This window comes from Mirounga leonina, unplaced genomic scaffold, assembly GCF_011800145.1.
Source record: "Mirounga leonina isolate KUSES-001 unplaced genomic scaffold, KU_Mleo_1.0 Mir_94, whole genome shotgun sequence".
Lineage (NCBI taxonomy): Eukaryota > Metazoa > Chordata > Mammalia > Carnivora > Phocidae > Mirounga > Mirounga leonina.
Window position 1 is genome coordinate 40,023,532 of NW_023270855.1, and position 25,131 is coordinate 40,048,662.

Sequence of the window (25,131 nt, forward strand, 5' to 3'; positions counted from 1 at the left end):
TGCTTAATAATGAATCATAGAATGTTTTTCTTCAAACTTCTGGAACAAAATAAAGACATCTGCCTTTACAATTCTATTTAACATTGTTTTGGGAGCTTTGTTAGTTCCATGAATCAAGATTAGAAGGACAAGTATGCCTTGGAGATCTTGCAGGTTTGGTTTGAAGACCACTGCAATAAAGTGAATATCCCATTAAGTGAGTCAAATGAAGGTTTTGGTTTCCCAGTGCATGTAAAAGTTATGTTTACACTATACTGTAGGCTGTTAGGTGTGCAGTAGCATTATGTCTGTAAAACAGTATATACACCTTAAGTCAGAGAAAGACAAATACCATGTGATTTTACTTGTATGTGGAATTTAAGAAACAAACTGATAAAAGGGAAAAAAAAGAAAGGCAAACCAAGAAAGAGTCTTAACTATAGAAAACAAACTGAGGGTTACCAGAGGGGAGGTGGGTGGGTAATGGGTTAAATAGGTAATGGGGATTAAGGAGTACACTTGTGATGATCACCTGGTGTTGTATGGAAGTGTTGAACCACTATATTGTACACCTGAAATTAATATTACATTGTATGTTAACTAACTGGAATTGTAATAAAAACTTAAAAAGAAGAGTATTTAGAGTCCCCCCTCCCCATGAAGAGTGTCCAACTCTTCATTTTGGCTCAGATCATGATCTCAGGGTTGTGAGATTGAGCCCTGTGTTGGGCTCCGTGCTAAGCGGGGAGTCTGCTTGAGATTCTCTCCCTCTCCCCCTTCTCCCCCTGCCCCCTGCTCTCTCTCTCTCTCTCTCCCTCCCTCAAATAAGTCTTTAAAAAAATGCTATCATCAGGGGCGCCTGGGTGGCTCAGCCGTTAAGCGTCTGCCTTCGGCTCAGGTCATGATCCCAGGGTCCTGGGATCGAGCCCTGCATCAGGCTCCCTGCTCGGTGGGAAGCCTGCTTCTCCCTCTCCCACTCCCCCTGCTTGTGTTCCCTCTCTCGCTGTGTCTCTCTCTGTCAAATAAATAAATAAAATCTTTTAGAAAAATGCTATCATCTGAGCTTCCATCAAATTACAGTATTTTTGCTGGTGGAGGGTTTTGTCTTATTAACAGCTGCTGACTGATTAGGGTGGTGGTTGTTGAAGGTTGAGGTGGCTGTGGCAATTTCTTTAAATAACACAACAGTGAAGTTTGCTACATCAATTGACTCTTCCTTTTACAGTGATTTACTCTGTAGCATGTGATGCTGTTTTATAGCATTTTAACCACAGTAGAACTTCCTCCAAAATTGGAGTCGATCCTCTTAAACCCTGCTGCTGCTTTATCAATTAAGTTGATGTAATATTCTAAATCCTTTGTTGTCATTTCAACAGTCTTCACAGTATTGTCACCAGGAGTAGATTCCATCTCAAGAAACCAGTTTCTTTGTTCATCCATAAGAAGCAACTCCTTATCTGTTCAAGTGTTTTTTATTTTTATTTATTTTTATTTATTTTATCTGTTCAAGTTTTATCATGAAATTGCAGCAATTCAATCACATCTTCTGGCTCTAACTACTAATTCTGGTTCTCTTGCTACTTATACCACATCTGTTGTTACTTTCTCCACGGAAGTAATGAATTCTTCGAAGTCATCCATGAGGGTTGAAATCAGCTGCTTCCAAATTCCTGTTCATATTGATATTTTGACCTCTTCCTGTGAATCATGAAAGTTCTTAATGGCATCTAGAATTGTGAATCCTTTCCAGAAGGTTTTCAATTTACTGTGTCCAGATAAAGGAGTCACTTGGCAGCTATAACCTTACAAATTTATATTTCTTTTTTTTTTTGCCTCAAAAAGTGACATTTACTCAGAAAAAAATGACATGTCCATCCCTTGGCTTGCTTCCCTTCCCCTTCCTTGTCCTCTTCAGCCCCCCATGGACTGAACCCTGGGTAGGGCTAGGTAGCAGGATAACCCCTCAGATGAGGTCAGCAACACTGAGGGGCATCTCCTCAGTGGAGGTGTTTTAGATGGTCTCAATGTCTTGAAGAGGCCTCTTTTCTTCTGTCACCATGTTAATAGCCACCCTTATGGCACAGTTGTCCACCATGACTGATTCTGTGGATGTAGTTTTCCCTGTTGGTGGGAAGGTCATAATTGATGACTAAAGAAACCTGCTGCACATCAATGCCTCTGGCCAGCAAATCAGTGGTAATCAATAGAGTGACTCCCTCGTGATAACATCTTGTTCCTTTTGGTCCATATCTCGGTGCATGGTGGACATGGTGAAGTCTTGGGGCTGTATCTTTTCAGTGAGCCAATCAACCTTCCTTTGGGTATTGATGAATATGACTGCCTGCATGATTGTAAGGGTTTCATGCAGTGTGTCCAGCTTCCACTCTTCTTGTTCCACATTCATGTAGAACTTGTTGATACCCTCCAGGGTCAACTTTTCCTTCTTGACCAGAATCCAAATGGTATCCCTCATGAACTTCTTGTCACCTCAAGCATGTTGGAAGGCATTGTAGCTCACAGCAAAACCACCTGGGTGTTGCTACTGAGCTTTTGGAATATGTCATAGATTTGGTCCTTGAATTTGTGGCTTAACATTTCATCAGCTTGTCTAGTACAAACATCTTGATGTCTTTGGGAGATAGGTATCTCTGGTTAAGCGTATCAAACACATGACGTGGGGTACCCGTGATGATATGGGGATCTTCCATCTGCAGCTTACGCACCTCAGCATGTACATTGGTCCCCTGAATGCAGGCATGGCAAGAGGCACCCATGTAATCTCCTAATGCCATGACTACTTTTTGTATTTGCTGAGCCAACTCTCTAGTGGGTGCCAGGACCAAAGCCTATGTAGCCTTTAGATCCAACTCAATCTCTTACAGGATCGATACGGCAAAAGTGGCTGTTTTTCCAGTCCCAGATTGGGCTTGAGCAGTCACATCATAACCCTGATACAAGTAAAAATGGCTTGCTGCTGGATAGCAGAAGGCTTCTCAAAACCATAGGAATAGAGGCCATGGAAAAGGGACTCAGAAAGGTTCATGTCATCAAAGCTGTCAACAGTTTCATTCCAGTTACTTTCAGTGACACCTTTGGGCTCCATCTCATTGGGGCCATTGTGTCTGGATGGGGAATCTTGACCTGGCAGATACGATCTTTAGAAACTAGACAAAATGTATTTCTTAAATAATAAGACTTGACAGTTGAAATTACTCCACGAACCATGGGCTGAAATGGATGTTGTGTTAGCAGGCATGAAAGCAACATTAATTTTGTTGTATATCAGAGTTCTTGGGTGACCAGATGCATTGTCAGTGAGCATTAATATTTTGAAAGGAACTTTTTTCTGAATGGTAGGTCTTAACAGTGGCCTTAAAACATTTAGTAAAACATGTTGTAAACTGACGTGCTGTCGTTTAGGTTTTGCTATTCCATTTATAGACACAGGCAGAGTAGAGTTAGCATAATTTTTAAGGGCCCTAGAGTTTTCATAATGGTAAGTGAGCATTGGCTTCACCTTAAAGTCACTAGCTGCATTAGCCCTTAACAAGAGAGCATGTCCTTTGAAGCTTTGAAGCCAGGCATTGACTTCTCTCTATCTATGAAAAATTTAAATGCATCTTCCAATATATAAGGCTGTTTTGTTTACATAGAAAATCCGTTGTTTAGTGTATCCATCTTCATTAACTATCTTAGTTAGATCTTCTGGATAACTTGCTGCAGCTTCTACATCAGTACTTGCTGCTTCTCCTTGTACTTCTGTATTAGAGAGATCTCTTCTTTCCTTAAACCTCATGAACTAACCTCTGCTAGCTTCATACTTTTCTTCTGTAGCTTCCTCATCCCTCCCGTCTTTGTAGAATTGAAGAGAGTAAGGGCCTTGCTCTATATTAGGTTTTGGTTTAAAGGCATGTTGTGGCTGGTTTGATCTTTTATCCAGCATATTTCATCCATATCAGCAATAAGACTGTTTTGCTATCTTATAATTTGTGCATTCACTGGAGTGGTACTTCCGATTTCCTTCAAGAACATTTCCCTTATCATATGATCCTCTCAATAGATGCAGAAAAAGCTTTTGACAAAGTACAGCATCCTTTCTTGATCAAAACTCTTCAGAGTATAGGGATAGAGGGTACATACCTCAATATCATAAAAGCCATCTATGAAAAACCTACAGCAATATGATTCTCAATGGGGAAAAACTGAGAGCTTTCCCCCTAAGGTCAGGAACGCGGCAGGGATGTCCACTATCACCACTGCTATTCAACATAGTATTGGAAGTCCTAGTCACAGCAATCAGACAACAAAAAGAAATCAAAGGCATCCAAATTGGCAAAGAAGAAGTCAAACTCTCACTCTTTGCAGATGATATGATACTTTATGTGGAAAACCCAAAAGACTCCACCCCAAAACTGCTAGAACTCATACAGGAATTCAGTAAAGTGGCAAGATATAAAATCAATGCACAGAAATCTGTGGCATTCCTATACACCAACAACAAGACAGAAGAAAGAGAAATTAAGGAGTCGATCCCATTTACAATTGCACCCAAAACCATAAGATACCTAGGAATAAATCTAACCAAAGAGACAAAGGATCTGTACTCAGAAAACTATAAAATACTCATGCAAGAAATTGAGGAAGACACAAAGAAATGGAAAAACGTTCCATGCTCATGGATTGGAAGAACAAATATTGTGAAGATGTCAATGCTATCTAGAGCAATCTACACATTCAATGCAATCCCCATCAAAATACCATCCACTTTTTTCAAAGAAATGGAACAAATAATCCAAAAATTTGTATGGAACCAGAAAAGACCCCGCATAGCCAGAGGAATGTTGAAAAAGAAAAGCAAAGCCGGCGGCATCACAATTCCGAACTTCAAGCTCTATTACAAAGCTGTCATCATCAAGACAGCATGGTACTGGCACAAAAACAGACACATAGATCAATGGAACAGAATAGAGAGCCCAGAAATGGACCCTCAACTCTATGGTCAACTCATCTTTGACAAAGCAGGAAAGAATGTCCAATGGAACAAAGACAGTCTCTTCAACAAATGGTGTTGGGAAAATTGGACAGCCACATGCAGAAGAATGAAACTGGACCATTTCCTTACACCACACACAAAAATAGACTCCAAATGGTTGAAAGACCTCAATGTGAGACAGGAGTCCATCAAAATCCTAAAGGAGAACACAGGCAGCAACCTCTTTGACCTCAGCCGAAGCAACTTCTTCCTAGAAACATCGCCAAAGGCAAGGGAAGCAAGGGCAAAAATGAACTATTGGGACTTCATCAAGATAAAAAGCTTTTGCAAAGCAAAGGAAACAGTCAACAAAACCAAAAGACAACCGATAGAATGGGAGAAGATATTTGCAAATGACATATCAGATAAAGGGCTAGTATCCAAAATCTATAAAGAACTCATCAAACTCAACACCCAAAGAACAAAGAATCCAATCAAGAAATGGGTAGAAGACATGAACAGACATTTTTCCAAAGAAGACATCCAAATGGCCAACAGACACATGAAAAAATGCTCAATATTGCTCGGCATCAGGGAAATCCAAATCAAAACCTCAATGAGATACCACCTCACACCAGTGAGAATGGATAAAATTAACAAGTCAGGAAACGACAGATGTTGGCGGGGATGCGGAGAAAGGGGAACCCCCCTACACTGTTGGTGGGAATGCAAGCTGGTGCAGCCACTCTGGAAAACAGTATGGAGGTTCCTCAAAAAGCTGAAAATAGAGCTACCATATGATCCAGCAATTGCACTGCTGGGTACTTATCCCAAAGATACAAAAGTAGGGATCCGAAGGGGTACGTGCACCCCGATGTTTATAGCAGCAATGTCCACAATAGCCAAACTGTGGAAAGAGCCAAGATGTCCATCGACAGATGACTGGATAAAGAAGATGTGGTATATATATACAATGGAATATTATGCAGCCATCAAAAGGAATGAGATCTTGCCATTTGCAATGACGTGGATGGAACTGGAGGGTATTATGTTGAGTGAAATAAGTCAAAGAGAGAAAGACATGTATCATAGGATCTCACTGATATGAGGAATTCTTAATCGCAGGAAACAAACTGAGTGTTGTTGGAGTGGGGGGGGTGGGAGGGATGGGGTGACTGGGTGATAGACACTGGGGAGGGTATGTGCTCTCGTAAGCGCTGTGAATTGTGCAAGACTGTTGAATCTCAGATCTGTACCTCTGAGGCAAATAATGCAATATATGTTAAGAAAAAAAAAAAAAGAAGAAGAAGAAGGTAGCTGGAGGGGAGGAATGAAGCGGGGGAAATCGGAGGGTTGGACAAACCATGAGAGACGATGGACTCTGAAAAACAAACTGAGGGTTCTAGAGGGGAGGGGGGTGGGAGGATGGGTTGGCCTGGTGGTGGGTATTGAGGAGGGCACGTTCTGCATGGAGCACTGGGTGTTATGCACAAACAATGAATCATGGAACACTTCATCTAGAACTAATGATGTAATGTATGGGGATTAACATAAGAATAAAAAAAAAAGAAATACAATTATAAGAGAATATTATGAGCAATTATATGCCCCCCAAATCAGGCAATCTGGAAGAAATGGATGCATTCCTAGAAACATATAACTGACCAACACTGAACCAGGAAGAATAGAAAACCTGAACAGACCCATAGCCAGAAAAGAAATTGAAGCAGTAATCAAAAATCTCCCAACAAACAAGAGTCCAGGGCCAGATGGCCTCCTAGCAGAATTCTACCAAACATTTAGAGAAGAATACCTATTCTTTTGAAGCTGTTCCAAAAAACAGAAACGGAAGGAAAGCTACCAAACTCATTCTGTGAGGCATTACCTTGATCTCATAGCCAAAGATGCCACCAAAAAGGATAATTACAGACCAATCTCTGATGAACTTGGATGCCAAAATTCTCACCAAGATACTAGCCAGTAGGATCTAACAGTACATTAGAAGGATTATTCACCATGACAAAGTGGGATTCATTCCTGGGCTACAAAGGTGGTTCCACATCCACAAATCAATCAATTAATAAGAGAAAGAACAAGAACCATATGACCCTCTCAAGAGATGCAAAAAAGCATTTGACAAAATACAGCATCATTTCTTGATTAAAACTCTCCACGGTGTAGGGATAGATGGAACATACCTCAATATCCTAAAAGCCACATACAAAAAATCCACAGCTAATATCATCCTTGATGGGGAAAAACTGAGAGCTTTTCCCCTAAGGTCAGGAACATGACAGGGATGTCCACTCTCACCACTGTTGTTCAACAGAGTACTGGAAGTCCTAGCCTCAGCAGTCAGACAATAACAAAAAAGCATCAACATCGGGGCACCTGGGTGGCTCAGTCGTTAAGCGTCTGCCTTCGGCTTAGGTCATGATCCCAGGGTCCTGGGATCGAGCCCCGCATCGGGCTCCCTGCTCCGCGGGAAGCCTGCTTCTCCCTCTCCCACTCCCCCTGCTTGGGTTCCTGCTCTCGCTGTCTCTCTCTCTCTCTGTCAAATAAATAAATCTTAAAAAAAAAAAAAAAAAGCATCAACATCGGCAAAGAAGTAATCAAACTCTCACTCTTTGCAGATGACATGACACTCTATGTTGAGAACCCAAAAGCTCCACCCAAAAATTGCTAGAACTCATACAGGAATCCAGCAAAGTGGTAGGATATAAAATCAATGCACAGAAATCAGCTGCATTCCCATACATTAACAATGAGACAGAAGTAAGAGAAATCAAGGAATCAATCCCATTTACCATTGCACCAAAAACCGTAAGATACCTAGGAATAAACCTAACCAAAGAGGTGAAGGATCCATACCCTGAAAACTACAGAACACTTACAAAATAAATTGAAGAAAACACAAAGAAATGGACAAACATTCCATGCTCATGGATTGGAAGAACAAATACTGTTAAAATGTCTATCCTACCCAAAGCAATCTAGACAGTCAATGCAATCCCTATCAAAATACCACCATTTTTCACAGAGCTGGAACAAATAATCCTAAAATTTGTATAGAACCAGAAAAGACCCCAAATAGCCAGAGGAATGTTGTAAAAGAAAACCAAACCTGGTGACATCACAATTCCGGACTTCAAGCTCTATTACAAAGTTGTCATCATCAAGACAGTATGGTACTGGCACAAAAACAGACACATAGATCAATGGAACACAATAGGGAATCCAGAAATGGACCCTCAACTCCATGGTCAACTAATCTTCAACAAAGCAGGAAAGAACATCCAATGGAAAAAAGACAGTCTCTTCAACAAATGGTGTTGGAAAAATTGGAAGCCACATGCAGAGGAATGAAACTGGACCATTTCCTTACACCATCACAAAAATACACTCATAATGGCGGAAAGACCTAAATGTGAGACAGGAATGCATGAAAATCCTAGAGGAGAACACAGGCAGCAACCTCTCTGACCTTGGCCACAGCAACTTCTTGTTAAACCCGTCTACAAAGGCAAGGGAAACAAAAGCAAAAATGAACTATTGGGACTTCAAGATAAAAAGCTTTTGCACAGCAAAGGAAACAGTCACAAAACTAAAAAACAACCTACAGAATGGGAGAAGATATTTGCAAATGTCTTATCAGACAAAGGCCTAGTATAGAACTTATTAAACTCAATACCTAAAAAAATAAATAATCCATGCAAGGAATGGGCAGAAAACATGAAGAGACATTTCTCCAAAGATGATACACAAATTACCAATAGACACATGAAAAAATGCTCAACACCACTCAGCATCAGGGAAATACAAATTAAAACCACAGTGAAATACCACCTCAGAGCAGTCAGAATGGCTAAAATTAACAAGTCAGGAAACATCAAATGTTAGCAAGGATGCGGAGAAAGGGGAACCCTCTTACACTGCTGGTGGGAATGCAAGCTGGTACAGCCACTCTGGAAAACAGTATGGAGGTTCTTCGAAAAGTTAAAAATAGAGCTACCCTATTACCCAGCAATTGCACTACTAGGTATTTACCCAACAGATACAAACATAGTGATCTGAAGGGGAACCTGCATCCCAATGTTTATCGCAGCAATGGCCACAAAAGCCAAACAATGGAAAGAGCCCAGATGTTCATCGACAGATGAATGGATAAAGAAGATGTGGTATATATATACAATGGAATATTACTCAGCCATCAAAAAGAATGAAATCTTATCATTTGCAATGACATGGATGGAACTACAGGGTATTATGCTAAGTGAAATAAGTCAATCAGAGAAAGACAATTATCATATGATTTCACTCGTATGTGGAATTTAAGAAACAAAACAGAGGATCATAGGGGAAGGGAGGGAAAAATCAAATAAGACAAAATCAGAGAGGGAGACAAACCATAAGAGACTCTTAACTATAGGAAACTGAGGGTTTTGGTGGGGGGAATGAGGTAACTGGGAGATGGGCATTAAGGAGGGCACATGATATAATGGGCACCAGATTTTAAATACAACAGATGAATCACTGAACTCTACCTCTGAAACTAATAATGCACTATACATTAGTTGAATTTAAATAAAATAAAATAAAATTTAAAAAATAAAATTAAGTTTATTTTTTTTATTTTATTTTATTATGTTAGTCACCATACATCATTAGTTTTTGTTGAAGTGATCCACGATCCATTGTTTTATTTTTTTAAAGATTTTATTTATTTATTTGACACAGAGAGACAGTGAGAGAGCACAAGCAGAGGGAGTGGCACACAGGCAGAGGGAGAGGGAGAAGGAGGCTCCCTGCTGAGCAAGGAGCCTGATGCAGGGCTCGATCTCAGGACTTTGGGATCATTACTGAGCCAAAAGCACCCGTTTAACCAAGTCACCCAGGTGCCCCTAAAATTAAGTTTGAAAAAAGAAAAAATAATCTATCCTGTGAGTAATTTTACATACTCAGAAGACCAACAAAATAAACTAAAAAAATAACGTAAAAAGAGTAAGATTGTATCCATATGCATATATACACACAAATATAAATCAACATATGGAATCAATAGAAATATAACAATCTAAAAGATCTCATTTACAACAGCAAACAAAAGGGTAAATAGGAAAAAACTTAGAAAATATGCAAGATCTATATAGAAAAAAAATTTTAAGCACCAACGAAGGGCAAATGCATATACCCATATATCCAACATCTCTAACATCTCTGATCTTATCCTAGAAATACACATGCACAAGTGTAAATAAAGGTTGACAAGTATACTCAAGGTAATTCACTGGAACACTGATTAGTGAAAAATATAAACAGTTCAAACATCCATTAAAAAAGGACCAGTTAATGAACTGTGGCATAACCATTTACTAGAATACTATGCAGATGTGAAAATAAGGAAGCTCTCTATGGACTATATGGAAGTATCTCTGAGAAATATTAAGTAGGAGGAGGAAGAGTGCTGAACAGTGAGTACAGTTAAGTATAATCTTTAGTACTAAAGAATAATTAAAAATAAGAATACACATTAATATTTGCTTGTTCTATGTATGCATACAGAAACTCCAGGAGAATATGTATGGAACAACTGTGAAAAAAGTGAAAACTAGGTGGTATAGCTTTTTTTGTCTTGGGACTTTTAAGCCATCTGACTATTAGCTATTCAAATACATGAATTAAAAGATACCCAAACAGACAAATAAGTTAGAATTCAGGACTAAAACCAAAAGAATGAAGTTTAATAGTAATAAAGATGGAAATCCATAATTTAGGCTCCAAAAGATCACTTAAACAAATACAAAAGATCTTAAAAGTACTTCAGGGCGGCAGGCTAGCTCAGTTGATAGAGCATGTGACTCCTGATCTTGGGGTCTTGAGTTCAAGCCCCATGTTGGGTGTAGAACTTACCTAAGGTAAAAAAAAAAAAAAAAAAAAAATGTACTTCATGTGAAAAGCTTGGTTAGATTTGGTGATTTAATAGAAACAAACAACATGAAATGCCTACCCCAAAACACGTCAATGTCATTGTCAACTTCATTAACAAAGAGCTCAGGGCACAGAACACACACAGTAAAAGTTCTATTCTACTCTGACATAAATGATCATGATACATCTGGTATGCTGTGCCTAGCTGGGGGGCATTTTAAAAGAAATACTAAGACTATACGAAAACCAGAGGAAGAGATAAAACTATAGCAACACTGATCTAAACTCCCTGTGGGATATAGAGAAGCATAATACACAAAACATGACTTCAAAGAGCATGATCTTGCTTAGGATATAATTATAAAAACCAAGTATTTCAGGATAAATAAGACAGCAACTTTTACTTAGCCCAAGTGAAATTCAGTTGCCAAAAAGAAAATTGTTTTAAGCACTAGATAATATACTTTAAGAAAAATCCTATGACAGAGTAAGAGTTGAGTAAATGATAAAATTCCCTCAACATGAATGGTTCCCAATACCAACAAATGAATATAGCATATCAGGCGTTCAATGACCTGATCTCTTCATCTTTCAACAATTCCTCAAATTTGCACCTGACGTGGTTGGAACTATGAGCAATCAGCTCCATTATACTTAAAGCATTTTTATATAGTGTTTTTTGTAAATGGTATTCTCCAAAATGCCCTTTCTCTCATCATTCTCACACCAATCTCCTGAAAACTTCTATTCATTTTGCAACCTCAACCCATGCATTTCCTTCTCTTTGAAAACATTCGCTGACCTACACAAGCAAAGTTAGTTATATCATTCATTGGTCAACTTTCAATAAATATACACTGAGCATTTCCCATGTGCCTGACAAGATGCCAGGTGCAGAGGATACAGTAGTAAAAAAGACAGACCTAGATGCTAGCCTTTCAGAGCTCACATTTCAGTGGAGAAGAAAAACCAGCAATCCCTATAAAATCTGTCCAGTGCTATATTAAGTACATAAAAGGTACAATGGGTGCACACAGCAGAGTAAGAAAACCTAGTCTAGGGACAAGGAAGGCCTCTATGAGGAAACTTAAGGATTAATATGAAAAAGACAAAAATGGGTGAAAAAATAAATGTTAGAACAGGATGCACAAAAAGCAAAGAAGCAAGAAAAAGTGTCACTTTCTTAGAAACTAACATGGTAGATTGGTTAAATACAATTGAAGAGAGTGAAGCTTCCATTATGTAGTTAGAGAAATAAAGCAGGGTCAAATCTCCAAGATCCAGAGGCTGGAGACAACATGCAATTTTAAAACAATTTAAAGGTTCAACATAGCAGATTAATAAATTGGTGACAAAGAATGAAGCTGGAGACATAAGCAGGAGCCAAAGTTCTAAGGGGCTTTCAAATCAGTGTAAGAACTAATAAACCTTCAACTAGATGTATCAAAAGAGAGAGAAAAAAGACCCAAACAAAATCAAAAATGAAAATGGAGAAATAACCAACACCCCAGAAATACAAAGGATTATGAGACTATTATGAAAACTTACATGCCAACAAACTGAACAATCTAGAAGAAATGGATAAATTCCCAGAAACATATAACCTCCCAAAAATGAATGAGGAAGAAATAGAAAATTTGAACAGACCTATTACCAGCAATGAAATTGAAGCAGTAATCAAAAAATTCCAACAAACATTAGCCATCAGGGAAATTCAAATCAAAACCACATTGAGATACCACCTTACACCAGTTGGAATGGCAAAAATTGACAAAGCAAAAAACAACAAATATTAGAGAGGTTGTGGAGAAAGGGGAACCCTCTTACACTGTTGGTGGGAATGCAAGTTTGTACAGCCACTTTGGAAAACAGTGTGGAGGTTCCTCAAAAATTAAAAATAGAGCTACCCTGTGACCCAGCAATTGCACTACTGGGTATTTACCTCAAAGACACAGATGAGGTGAAAGAAGGGGCACATGCACCCCATGTTCATAGCAGCAATGTCCGCAATAGCCAAACTGTGAAGGAGCCAAGATGCCCTTCAACAGATGAATGGATAAAGAAGATGTGGTCCATATATACAATGGAATATTACTCAGCCATCTGAAAGGATGAATACCCAACTTTTACATCAACATGGATGAGACTGGAGGAGATTATGCTAAATGAAATAACTCAAGCAGAGAAAAACAATTATATGGTTTCACTTATATGTGGAACAAAAGGAATAGAATAAAGGACATTAGGAAAAGGAAGGGAAAAATGAAGGGGGGGAAATCGGAGGGGGAGATGAACCATGAGAAACTATGGACTCTGAGAAACAAACTGAGGGTTTTAGAGGGGAGGGGAATCAGGGGAAGGATTAGCCCGGTGATGGGTATTAAGGAGGGCACGTATTGCAAGGAGCACTGGGTGTTGTGCGCAAATGATAAATCATGGAGCACTACATCAGGAACTAATGAAGTACTGTATGGTGACTAACATAATTAAAAAAAAATTTTTTTTAATTTAAAAAAAAAAATTCCAACAAACAAAAGTCAAGGACTGATGACTTCACAAGTGAATTCTTTTAAAAAAAAAAAACTTTATTTTATTTAAATTCAAACAGGGGTGTCTGGGTGGCTCGGTTCATTAAGCGTCTGCCTTCAGCTCAGGTCATGATCCCTCCTGGTCCTAGGATCGAGCCCCGCATCGGACTCCCTGCTCCACAGGAAGTCTGCTTCTCCCTCTCCCACTCCCCCTGCTTGTGTTCCCTCTCACGCTGTCTCTCTCTCTGTCAAATAAATAAATAAAATCTTTAAAAATAAATAAATAAATTCAAACAAACTGAGGGTTGCAGAAAGGGAGGTGGATGGGTGGATGCAATAACTCAGTGATGGGCATTAAAGAGTGCATGTGATACAATGAGCACTGGGTGTTATACTCAACTAATGAATCACTGAACATTACATCAAAAACTAATGATGTACTATACCCTGACTAACTGAATTTAAATTTTGAAAAAATCTAATTAACTAACATATAGTGCATTATTAGTTTCAGAGGCAAACTTCAGCGATTTATCAGTTGTATTTAAAATCCAGTGCTCATGGGGCGCCTGGGTGGCTCAGTCATTAAGCATCTGCCTTTGGCTCAGGTCATGATCCCAGGGTCCTGAGATCGAGCCCCACATCAGGCTCCCTGCTCCGCAGGAAGCCTGCTTCTCCCTTTCCCACTCCCCCTGCTGTGTTCCCTCTCTCACTGTGTCTCTCTCTGTCAAATAAATAAATAAAATCTTTTAAAAAAAAAAATCCGGTGCTCATTACATCATGTGCCCTCCTTAATGCCCATCACCCAGTTACCCCATCCCCCCCCCCACGTCCTGCAACCCTCAGTTTGTTTCCTATAGTTAAGAGTCTCTTATGGCTTGTTTCCCTCCCTGATTTTATCTTATTTTATTTTTCCCTCCCTTCCCCTATGATCCTCTGTTTTGTTTCTTAAATTCCACATATGAGTGAAATCATATAATTATCTTTCGCTGATTGACTTATTTCACTTAGCATAATACCCTGTAGTTCCATCCACGTCGTTTCAAATGATATGATTTCTCATTGCAAATGATAAGATTTCTTTCTTTTTCTGTTTTTGTGATAGCAATATATATATATATATATGCCACATTTTCTTTATCCATTCATCTGTCGATGAACATCTGGGCTCTTTCCATAGTTCGGCTATTGTGGACAGTGCTGCAATAAACATTGGGGTGCAAGTGCCCCTTCAGATCACTTCACAAGTGAATTCTATCAAACATTTGTAAAAAGTTAATACCTATTCCTCTCAAACCATTCAAAGAAATAGAAGAGGAAAGAAAGCTTCCAAATTCATTCTAGGCAGCATTACCCTGCTACCAAAAGCAAATAAGGACACTACAGGCCAGTATCTCTGATAAGCATAGATACAAAAATCCTCAACAAAATACTAGCAAATGGAACCCAACAATATATTAAAAAAATCATTCACCACACACACATTCATGCCTGGGATGTAAGGATGGTTCAATATTTGCAAATCAATCATCATATACCACATCAACAAGAGAAAACATAAAAGTCATGTATAATAAAATAAAAGTCATGTATCATTTCAACAGATGCAGAAATAGCATTTGACAAAGTACAACATCCATTCATGATAAAAAAAAAAAAACCCTCAATAAAGTAGGTTTAGAGGAACATACTTCAACATAATAAAAGCCACATTAAAAAAAAAAAAAAACCTCATAGCTAACATTATATTCAACAGGGGAAAACTGAGAGCTTTTCCCCTAAGGTCAGAAACAACACAGGGATGTCCACTCTCACCACTTTTATTCAACATAATATTGAAAGGGGCCCCTGGGTGGCTCAGTCGTTAAGCGTCTGCCTTCGGCTCAGGTTATGATCCTAGGCTCCTGGGATCGAGTCCCACATCGGGCTCCCTGCTCGGCAGGAAGCCTGCTTCTCGCTCTCCCACTCCCCCTGCTTGTGTTCCTGCTCTCGCTATCTCTCTCTCTGTCTGTCAAATAAATAAATAAATAAATCTTTAAAAAAAAAAAACATAATATTGAAAGTCCTAGGCACAGCAATCAGAAAAGAAAGACAAAAGGCATCCAGATCAGCAAGGAAGAAGGAAAACTTTCACTGTTTACAGATAACATGATACTTTACGTAGAGAACCCTAAAGATTCTACCAAAAAAACCTGCTAGAACTGATAAATGAATTCAGTAATGTCACAGGATACAAAATCAATATATGGAAATCCACTGCATTTCTATACACAAAAAATGAAGCAGCAAAAAGAAAAATTAGGGAATCAATCCCATTTACAATTGCACCAAAAACAATAAGATACCTACAAATAACCCTAACTAAAGAGATGAGAGACTTGTACTCCAAAAACACTGATGAAAGAAATTGAAGATGACAGAAAGAAATGGAAACACATTCCAGGCTCATGGATTAGAACAGATATTGTTAAAATGTCTCTATTACCCAAAGCAATCTACACATTTTATGCAATCCCTATCAAAATACCATCAACATTTTTCATAGAGTTAGAACAAACAATCCTAAAATTTGTATGCAACCACAAAAAACTACCCTGAATAGCCAAATCAACCTTCAGAAAGAAAAGAAAAGCTGGAGGCATCATGATTCCAGACTTCAAGCTCTATTACAAAGCTGTAGTCGTCAAGACAGTATGGTACTGGCACAAAAAGAGACACAGAAATCAATGGAACAGAACAGAAAACCCAAAAAGGAAACCACAATGATACGGTCAATTAACCTTCAACAAAGCAGAAAAGAATATCCAATAGAAAAAAGACAGTCTCTTCAACAAATAGTGGGAAAACTGGACAGCAACATTCAGAAGAATGAAACTAGACTACTTGCTTACACCATACACAAACCAAATTAAAAATGGATTAAAGACCTAAATGGGAGACAGGAAATCATTAAAACCCTAGAGAACACAAGCAGTAACCTCTTTGACATCAGTCATAGCAACTTCTTTCTAGATATGTCTCATGCAGGAAGGGAAACAAAATCAAAAACTATTGGAACTTCATCAAAATAAATAGCTCTGCAGGGCACCTGGATGGCTCAGTCCATTGAGCATCTGACTCTTGATTTCAGCTCAGGTCATGATCTCAGGGTCGTGAGACTGAGCCTTATGTCAGGCTCCGTGCTCAGTAGAGGGTCTGCTTGAGATTCTCTCTCCCTCTCTCCCTGTTCACTCACGTGCTCTCTCACAAATAAATAGCTTCTACACAGCAAAGGAAATTCAATCAACAAAACTAAAAGGCAACCTACAGAATGGGACAAGATATTTACAAATGACATACCTGATAAACGGTTACTATCCAAAATATATAAAGGACTTACTAAACTTGACACCCAGAAAACAAATAATCCAGTTAAGAAATGGGCAGAAGACATGCTCAAGAATGTTTGGGTCAACCAGGAAATCAAAGAAGAACTTAAAACAATTCATGGAAATCAATGAGAATGAAAACACATCAGTCCAAAACCTATGGGATACTGCAAAGGCGGTCCTAAGGGGGAAATACATAGCCATCCAAGCCTCACTCAAACAGAAAAATCCAGAATTCACCAACTAACTCTACGCCTTAAAGAACTAGAGAAAAAGCAACAAACGATGCCTAAGCCACAAATCAGAAGAGAAATAATTAAGATTAGAGCAGAGATCAATGAATTAGAAACCAGAAACACAGTAGATCAGATAAATGAAACTAGAAGTTGGTTCTTTGAAATAGGTAATAATATCGATAAACCACTGGCCAGACTTATCCAAAAGAAAAAAGACCCAAATTAATAAAATTATGAATGAAAGGGGAGAGATCACGACTAGCACCAAGGAAATAGAAACAATTATTAGAAATTATTATCAACATGGGCGCCTGGGTGGCTCAGATGGTTAAGCGTCTGCCTTCGGCTCAGGTCATGATCCCAGGGTCCTGGGACTGAGTCCCACATCAGGCTCCCTGCTCCCTGGGGAGTCTGCTTCTCCCTCTGTCTCTCTCTCTCTCTCTCTGTCTCTCATGAATAAATAAATAAAATCTTTATAAAAAAAAGAAATAATTATCAACAACTATATGCCAATAAACTGAGGAATCTGGATGAAATGGAGGCCTTCCTGGAAACATGTAAACTGCCAAGACTGAAACAGGAAGAAATTGACAACCTGAATAGGCCAATAACCAGTAAGGAGATTGAAGCAGTGATCAAAAACCTCCCAAAAAACAAGAGTCCAGGGCCTGATGGATTCCCTGGGGAATTCTACCAAGCATTCAAAGAAGAAATAATACCTATTCTACTGAAACCATTTCAAAAAATAGAAACAGAAGGAAAACTTCCAAACTCATTCTATGAGGCCAGCATTACCTTAATCCCCAAACCAGGCAAAGACCCCATCAAAAAAGAGAATTTCAGACCAATATCCCTGATGAATATGGATTCCAAAATCCTCAACAAAATCCTAGCTAATAGGATCCAACAATACACTAAAAGGATCATCCACCACGACCAAGTGGGATTTATCCCCGGGATGCAAGGGTGCTTCAACATTTGCAAATCAGTCGATGTGATAGAACACATTAATAGGAGAGAGAACCATATGGTCCTCTCAATTGATGCAGAAAAAGCATTTGACAAAATACAGCATCCTTTCCTGACTAAAACTCTTCAGAGTATAGGGATAGAGGGAACATTCCTCAAGTTCATAAAATCCATCTGTGAAAAACCCACGGCAAATATCATCCTCAATGGGGAAAGCTGAGAGCCTTTCCCTTAAGATCAGGAACACGTCAAGGATGCCCACTCTCGCCACTATTGTTCAACATAGCACTAGAAGTCCTAGCAACAACAATCAGACAACAAAAAGAAATAAAAGGTATTCAAATTGGCAAAGAAGAAGCCAAACTCTCTCTTCTCACAGATGACATGATATTTTACGTGGAAAACCCAAAAGACTCCACCCCCAAATTACTAGAATTCATAGAGCAATTCAGTAATGTGGCAGGATACAAATTAATGCACAGAAATCGGTTGCTTTCTTATACACTAACAACGCGACTGTAGAAAGAGAAATTAGAGATACGATTCCATTTACAATAGCACCAAAAACCATAAGATACCTCGGAATAAGCCTAACCAAAGAGGTAAAGGATCTATACTCTAGGAACTACAGAACACTCATGAAAAAAATTGAAGAAGGCACAAAAAGATGGAAAAATATTCCATGCTCATGGATCAGAAGAATAAACATTGTTAAAATGTCTATGCTACCCAGAGCAATCTACACCTTCAATGCCATCCCGATCAAAATTCCAATGACATTTTTCAAAGTGTTGGAATAAACAATCCTAAAATTTGCATGGAATCAGAAAAGACCCCGAATCGCCAAGGAGATGTTGAAAAAGAAAAACAAAGCTGGGGGCATCACGTTGCCCGATTTCAAGCTATATTACAAAGCTGTGATCACCAAGACAGCATGGTACTGGCACAAAAACAGACATACAGACCAATGGAAAAAGACCAATGATACATAATAAATGTTTACCTAAAAGGTTTTAAAAGCAAAACCAAGATTTGTTTTCTTAAGTCAATGATCTGGGACAAAGGTAGGTTTGTTCTAACTTAGTGGCCTCAGGGAAGTAGACATCTTCCCACTAAAGCTAGCGGTTGAAGACACAGACTCCAAAACCAGAATGCCTGGATCTGAATCTTAGCTCTATCACTTATTGGTTGTATAACCTTAGGCAAGGTGCTTAACCTTCCTGTGTCCCAGTTTCCTCATCTTTAAAAATAGCGATAATAATAATATGTACTTCATGGAATTACAGTGAGGATTAAAGAGTTAATGCATGTAAAGTACTTACAATAGTACCTACTACAAAAGAAATACTACATAAGTGTTTGAAATTATTATTCCACTATTTACTTTGTACAATCCCACGACCCCAAAATCACCACCTGAGCTGAAACCAAAAGTCTGACACTTAACCAACTGCGGCACCCAGGCCCCCAGGAACCACTCTTATGTGTTGATTCAAGAAGATCAGACTGACTTTAAATAACTTATCTTCAAATTCAACTTTCAAATCATGTTCATTTGATTAAAGGAGCCTGAAGGGAACCATAAAATCAATATCTCTAGGTGGTAAGATCTGGGCTAAATAAATGTGTTTTACCCATCTCTACCTTCTATTTTTCCAACAATAACCACATGTTAACTTGTGTAATTTTCAATTATTGTTTAAAAAATAAAATAAATTATTTAAAAATAAATTATTCTTTAAAATTATATAAGTAAGTTTTTAGTGTCTTTACCTTGAGTATTAACTAATATGGTAAGAAAGAATCAGGATTGAGGAAGGACAAAGAACTACCAGTAAAATGAGACATGAATTCTGAGAGGAAGGAATAGATCAATCAAATGCCCAGATTCAGGTGATACATACTTTTACAGATTAAAAACAACATGCAAGGCAGGGCCTCTAACTAGTAGTAGCACAGACTAAGTGAAATGGAAATTAATTTTCAGCTAAAGAAAAAAAAATAACAAATAAGAAAAATGCACAGCTAGCATCATACTCAGTGATGAAATACTGAAAGCTTTTCCCCTCAGATAAGGAATAAAACAAAAATTCCTGCTTTCACCTATTCCACACAGTGCTAGAAGTTCCAGCCAGAACAATTAGGCAAAAAAACAAACAAACAAACAAACAAACAAAAAGCATCCAAATTGAAAAAGAAGAAGTAAAACTGTCTCTCTTTGCAGATGATAGGATCTTATATGTAGAAAACCTTACAGAATCTATACACCGCCCGCCCCCCACCCCCACCACCGAAATCAGAGTTAACAGATGAACTAAGAAGTTGCAGGATATAAAATTAACATGCAAAAACCAGTTGTGTTATTATACACTAACAATGAACAATACAAAAACAAAATTAAGAAAAAACTCCATTCACAAAAGCATCACTGAAAATAAAATAAGTACAAATTTAATCAAAAAGGTGAAAGGCTTGTACACTGAAAATTACAAGATACTGTTAAAGTTAAAGACAGCCAAAATAAACATAAAGACATCCACAGTTATTGATTGGAAGACTCAATATTGTTAAGATGACAATACTACCCAAAGCAATCTACAAATTCAATGCAATCCCTATCAAAATCCCAATGACATTTTTTTGCAGAAATAGAAAAATTCATCCTAGAAGTTCACACGGAATCTCAAGGAATTCCAAATAGCCAAAACAATCTTGAGAAAAAACAAAGTTGGAGAACTCACCTCCTGATTTCAAAACCTACTACAAACATAATAAAATTTAAAAAAAAAAAAAAAGGAGGAAAAAAAACCTACTACAAAACTACGATAATCAAGACAGTGTGGTACTGGCATAAAGACACATATACAGCAATGGACTAGAGAGCCCAGAAATAAACACATATACAGTCAAATGATTTTCAAAGATGCTAAGACCTTTCGATGGGAAAGAACTCTTCGACAAACAGTGCTGGGAAAACTGGATATCCACATACCAAAAAATGAAGTTGGACCCCTACATTACAACTTATATAAAAACTAACTCAAAATGGGTCAAAGATCTACATGTAAAAGCTAAAATTATATAACTCTTAGAAGAAAACATGGAAAAAGCTTCATGATGGATTTGGCCTTTTTTTTTTTTTTTTTTTTTGGATATGACACCAAAAGCACAGGCAGCAAAAGAAAACATAGATAAATTAGACTTTGTCAAAATTAGAAACTTTTGTGTATCAAAGGACACTATAAAAGAGTGAAAAAGTAAACCATGAAATGGGAGAAAACATCTGCAAATCATGTATCTGATAAAGGATTAGTATCCAGAAAATATAAAGAACTACAACAACAACAACGAGAGATCTATTTTAAAATGGGCAAAGTAATAAAAAAGAATGAAATCTTCCCATTTGCAATGACATGGATAGAGCTAGAAAGTACCACGGTAAGCGAAATAAGTCAGTCAAAGAAAGACAAATATCATATGATTTCACTCATATGTGGGATTTAAGAAACAAAACAGATGAACATGGCGGGGGGGGGTGGAAGAGAGCAAACCGGGAAACAGACTCTTAACTATACAGACCAAACTGAGGGTTACTGGAGGGAGGGTGGACAGAGGAATGGGTTAAATAGGTAATAGGTATTAAGAAGGGCACTTGTGATGAGCACTGGGTGTTGTATGTAAGTGACAAATCATTAAATTCTATACCTGATACTAATATTATACTGTATGTTACCTAACTGGAATTTATTTTTTTTATTCTTATGTTAATCCCCATACATTACATCATTAGTTTTAGATGAAGTGTTTCATGATTCATTGTTTGTGCATAATACCCAGTGCTCCATGCAGAATGTGCCCTCCTCAATACCCACCACCAGGCTAACCCATCCTCCCACCCCCCTCCCCTCTAGAACCCTCAGTTTGTTTTTCAGAGTCCATCGTCTCTCATGGTTCCTCTACCCCTCCGATTTCCCCCGCTTCATTCTTCCCCTCCCGCTACCTTCTTCTTCTTCTTTTTTTTTTCTTAACATATATTGCATTATTTGTTTCAGAGGTACAGATCTGAGATTCAACAGTCTTGCACAATTCACAGCGCTTACCAGAGCACATACCCTCCCCAGTGTCTATCACCCAGTCACCCCATCCCTCCCACCCCACCCCCCACTCCAACAACACTCAGTTTGTTTCCTGCGATTAAGAATTCCTCATATCAGTGAGATCATATGATACATGTCTTTCTCTGTTTGACTTATTTCGCTCAACATAATACCCTCCAATTCCATCCACGTCGTTGCAAATGGCAAGATCTCATTCCTTTTGATGGCTGCATAATATTCCATTGTATATATATACCACATCTTCTTTATCCAGTCATCTGTCAATGGACATCTTGGCTCTTTCCACAGTTTGGCTATTGTGGACATTGCTGCTATAAACATTGGGGTGCACGTACCCCTTCGGATCCCTACTTTTGTATCTTTGGGGTAAATACCCAGTAGTGCAATTGCTGGATCATATGGTAGCTCTATTTTCAACTTTTTGAGGAACCTCCATACAGTTTTCCAGCCTAACTGGAATTTAAATAAAAACTTGAAAAAGAAAAAAATGGACTAAGTACTTGAATAGACGTTTGTCCAAAGAAAACATACAAATGGCCAATAATCACATAAAAAGATGTTCAACATCATTAATTATTAGGGAAATGCAAATCAAAACCACAATGAGATCTCACTCCCCACCCATCTGGATAGCTATTATAAAGACATGTTTTTAAAAAACAGAAAGTAACATACTGGCAAGGAGTTAGAGAAATTGGAATCCTTGCACACTGCTGGTGGGAATGTAAAATAATGAAGGCACTATGAAAAAAAGTATAGTGGGGGAGCCTGGGTGACTCAGTCAGTTGGGCGTCCAAGTCTTCATTTCGGCTCAGGTCATGATATCAGCATCCTGGGATCAAACCCTGCATTGGGCTCTGTGCTCACAGAGATGTCTGCTTGAGATTCTCTCTCTCCCTCTTCCTCTGCCCCTCCTGGCCCCCACCCCCAGCACTCACTCTCACTCTCTCTCTCTGGAATAAATCTTTAAAAAAAAAAAAAGTATAGGGGCAACTGGGTGGCTCAGTAGGTTAAGCGTCTGTCTTTGGCTCAGGTCATGATCCCAGAGTCCTGGGATCAAGTCCCGCATCAGGCTCCCTGCTCAACAGGGAGCCTACTTCTCCCTCCACCACTCCCCCTGTTTGTGCTCTCTCTCTCTCTCTCTTTTTCTCTGTCAAATAAAATCTTTAAAAAAAGTATAGTGGTTCCTGAAAAAACTAAACAGAATTACCATATGATAAATAATTCTACTTCTAGCTATATATCCAAAGGATGTGGAAACAGGGAGTCAGATATTCACATGCCAAATGTTCACTGCAGCATTATTTGTAATAGCCAAAAGGTAGAAACAACCCAAGTGTCCAAAAACAATGAATAAGCAAAATGTGATATATACATACAATGGAATATTTCTCCAAAGAAGATCTACAGATGGTCAATGAGCACGTGAAAAGATGGACATCACCAATCATTAAGGAAATGCAAATCAAAACCACAATGAGATACCACTTCATATCCATTTAAGATGGCTATTATTATTAAGGAAAATAAGAAATGTTGGTGAAGATGTGGAACCTTCACACACTGCCTCTCATAATGTAAAATGAATGGTATGGCCAGTAGGGAAAATGATTTGCCAATTTCTCAAAAAGCTAAACATAGAATTACTATTCGATCCAGCAATTCCAATCCTAGGTATACACCCAAGAGAAGTGAAAATAAGGACTAAAACTGATACCTGCACACCAGGGTGCATATAGCAGCTTTACTAACAAGAGTCAAAAGGTGGAAACAACCCAAGTGTACACCGAAAGATGAACAGATAAGCAAATGTCATATATACATACAATGGAATATTATTCAGTCATAAAAAGAAATGAAAATCTGATACATGCTACATCATGGATGAACCTTGAAAACATTATGCTATAAGTAACATAAGCCAGAAACAAAAGGACAAATACTGTATGATTACATTTACCTAAGTTTCTAGAATAGTCATATTCATGGAAGACAAAAAGTACAATAGAGGTTTCCAGGACCTGCAGGGAGAGGTATAGCGTTTCTGTTTGGAATGATCAAAAATTTCTGGAACTAAATAGTAGCGATGATTATAACACAATTTAAATGTACACTTTTAATTTAAATGTACTTACTGTCACTGAATTGTACAATTAAAATGAGTAAATTATGTATTTTTCCACAATAAAAATGGTTCTTAAATACTGAAGTAAAGAAGTGACCAATTAAAACAGATCACTACTAACACAGAAACCTGCTACAGCATCTGAGAAAGCAAATCAATAAAAACAATGAGTGCTTTGTGGGACAAACACAGTATCATTACATAATAGTCATATACCAGTCTCATTAGAACTTAAATATTTCAATATGTTTAAATGTATCAGGGGTGCCTGGGTGGCTCAGTCGGTTAAGTGTCCAACTCTTGGTTTCAGCTCAGGATCGTGATCTCAGGATCATGAGATCGAGCCCTGTGTCAGGCTCTGTGCTCAGTGAGGAGTCTCTCCCTCTCCCTCTGCCCCACCCCTCTGTGTGCTCTCTCTCTCTAAAATAGACAAATTACATAAACTTTTAAAAAATAAAAAGGTATCAAAAGATTTCCTTTTCAAAGGTTCTTTCCCTTTCCCATACCAAAAAGTAAAACAAAACCCCCACCTTCCTAGCTCTCCTCATGACAACAAAAAGGTTGCAGCAGTACCAGATCATGTCCTATCTACATATACCCATCCACAAGGGAAAGTGCCCTCTGCACAGACTAAATTTGCATCAGGTTCTATCACTCTCAGAGCACTGCCTCTGTTCCAAAGACAGGCCTTCATACAGAACCTAACCTTGACCATGAGTCAGAAAGTTCTTTTAAAAGGACTGAATCTATCAAAAAGGCACTGAATCTCACTCCAAAGGAGAGGAAAGGACCCACTTTAGTTCTTCACATGGTTGATTATCCAATTTCCCTTGAATAAATTCAATTCAGGTCTAGCTTGCAAGTGTATGGCTGGAGAGAGAAGCAAAACAGCAATGAGTGGCTAACAA

The 25,131-nt window shown here is 38.3% G+C and overlaps 1 pseudogene; it reads right to left on the bottom strand.

Moving 5' to 3' along the window:
• Window positions 1–1,838: 1,838 nt before the first annotated feature.
• LOC118005551 overlaps window positions 1,839–25,131 on the bottom strand; it is a 34,569-nt pseudogene continuing 11,276 nt past the window's right edge.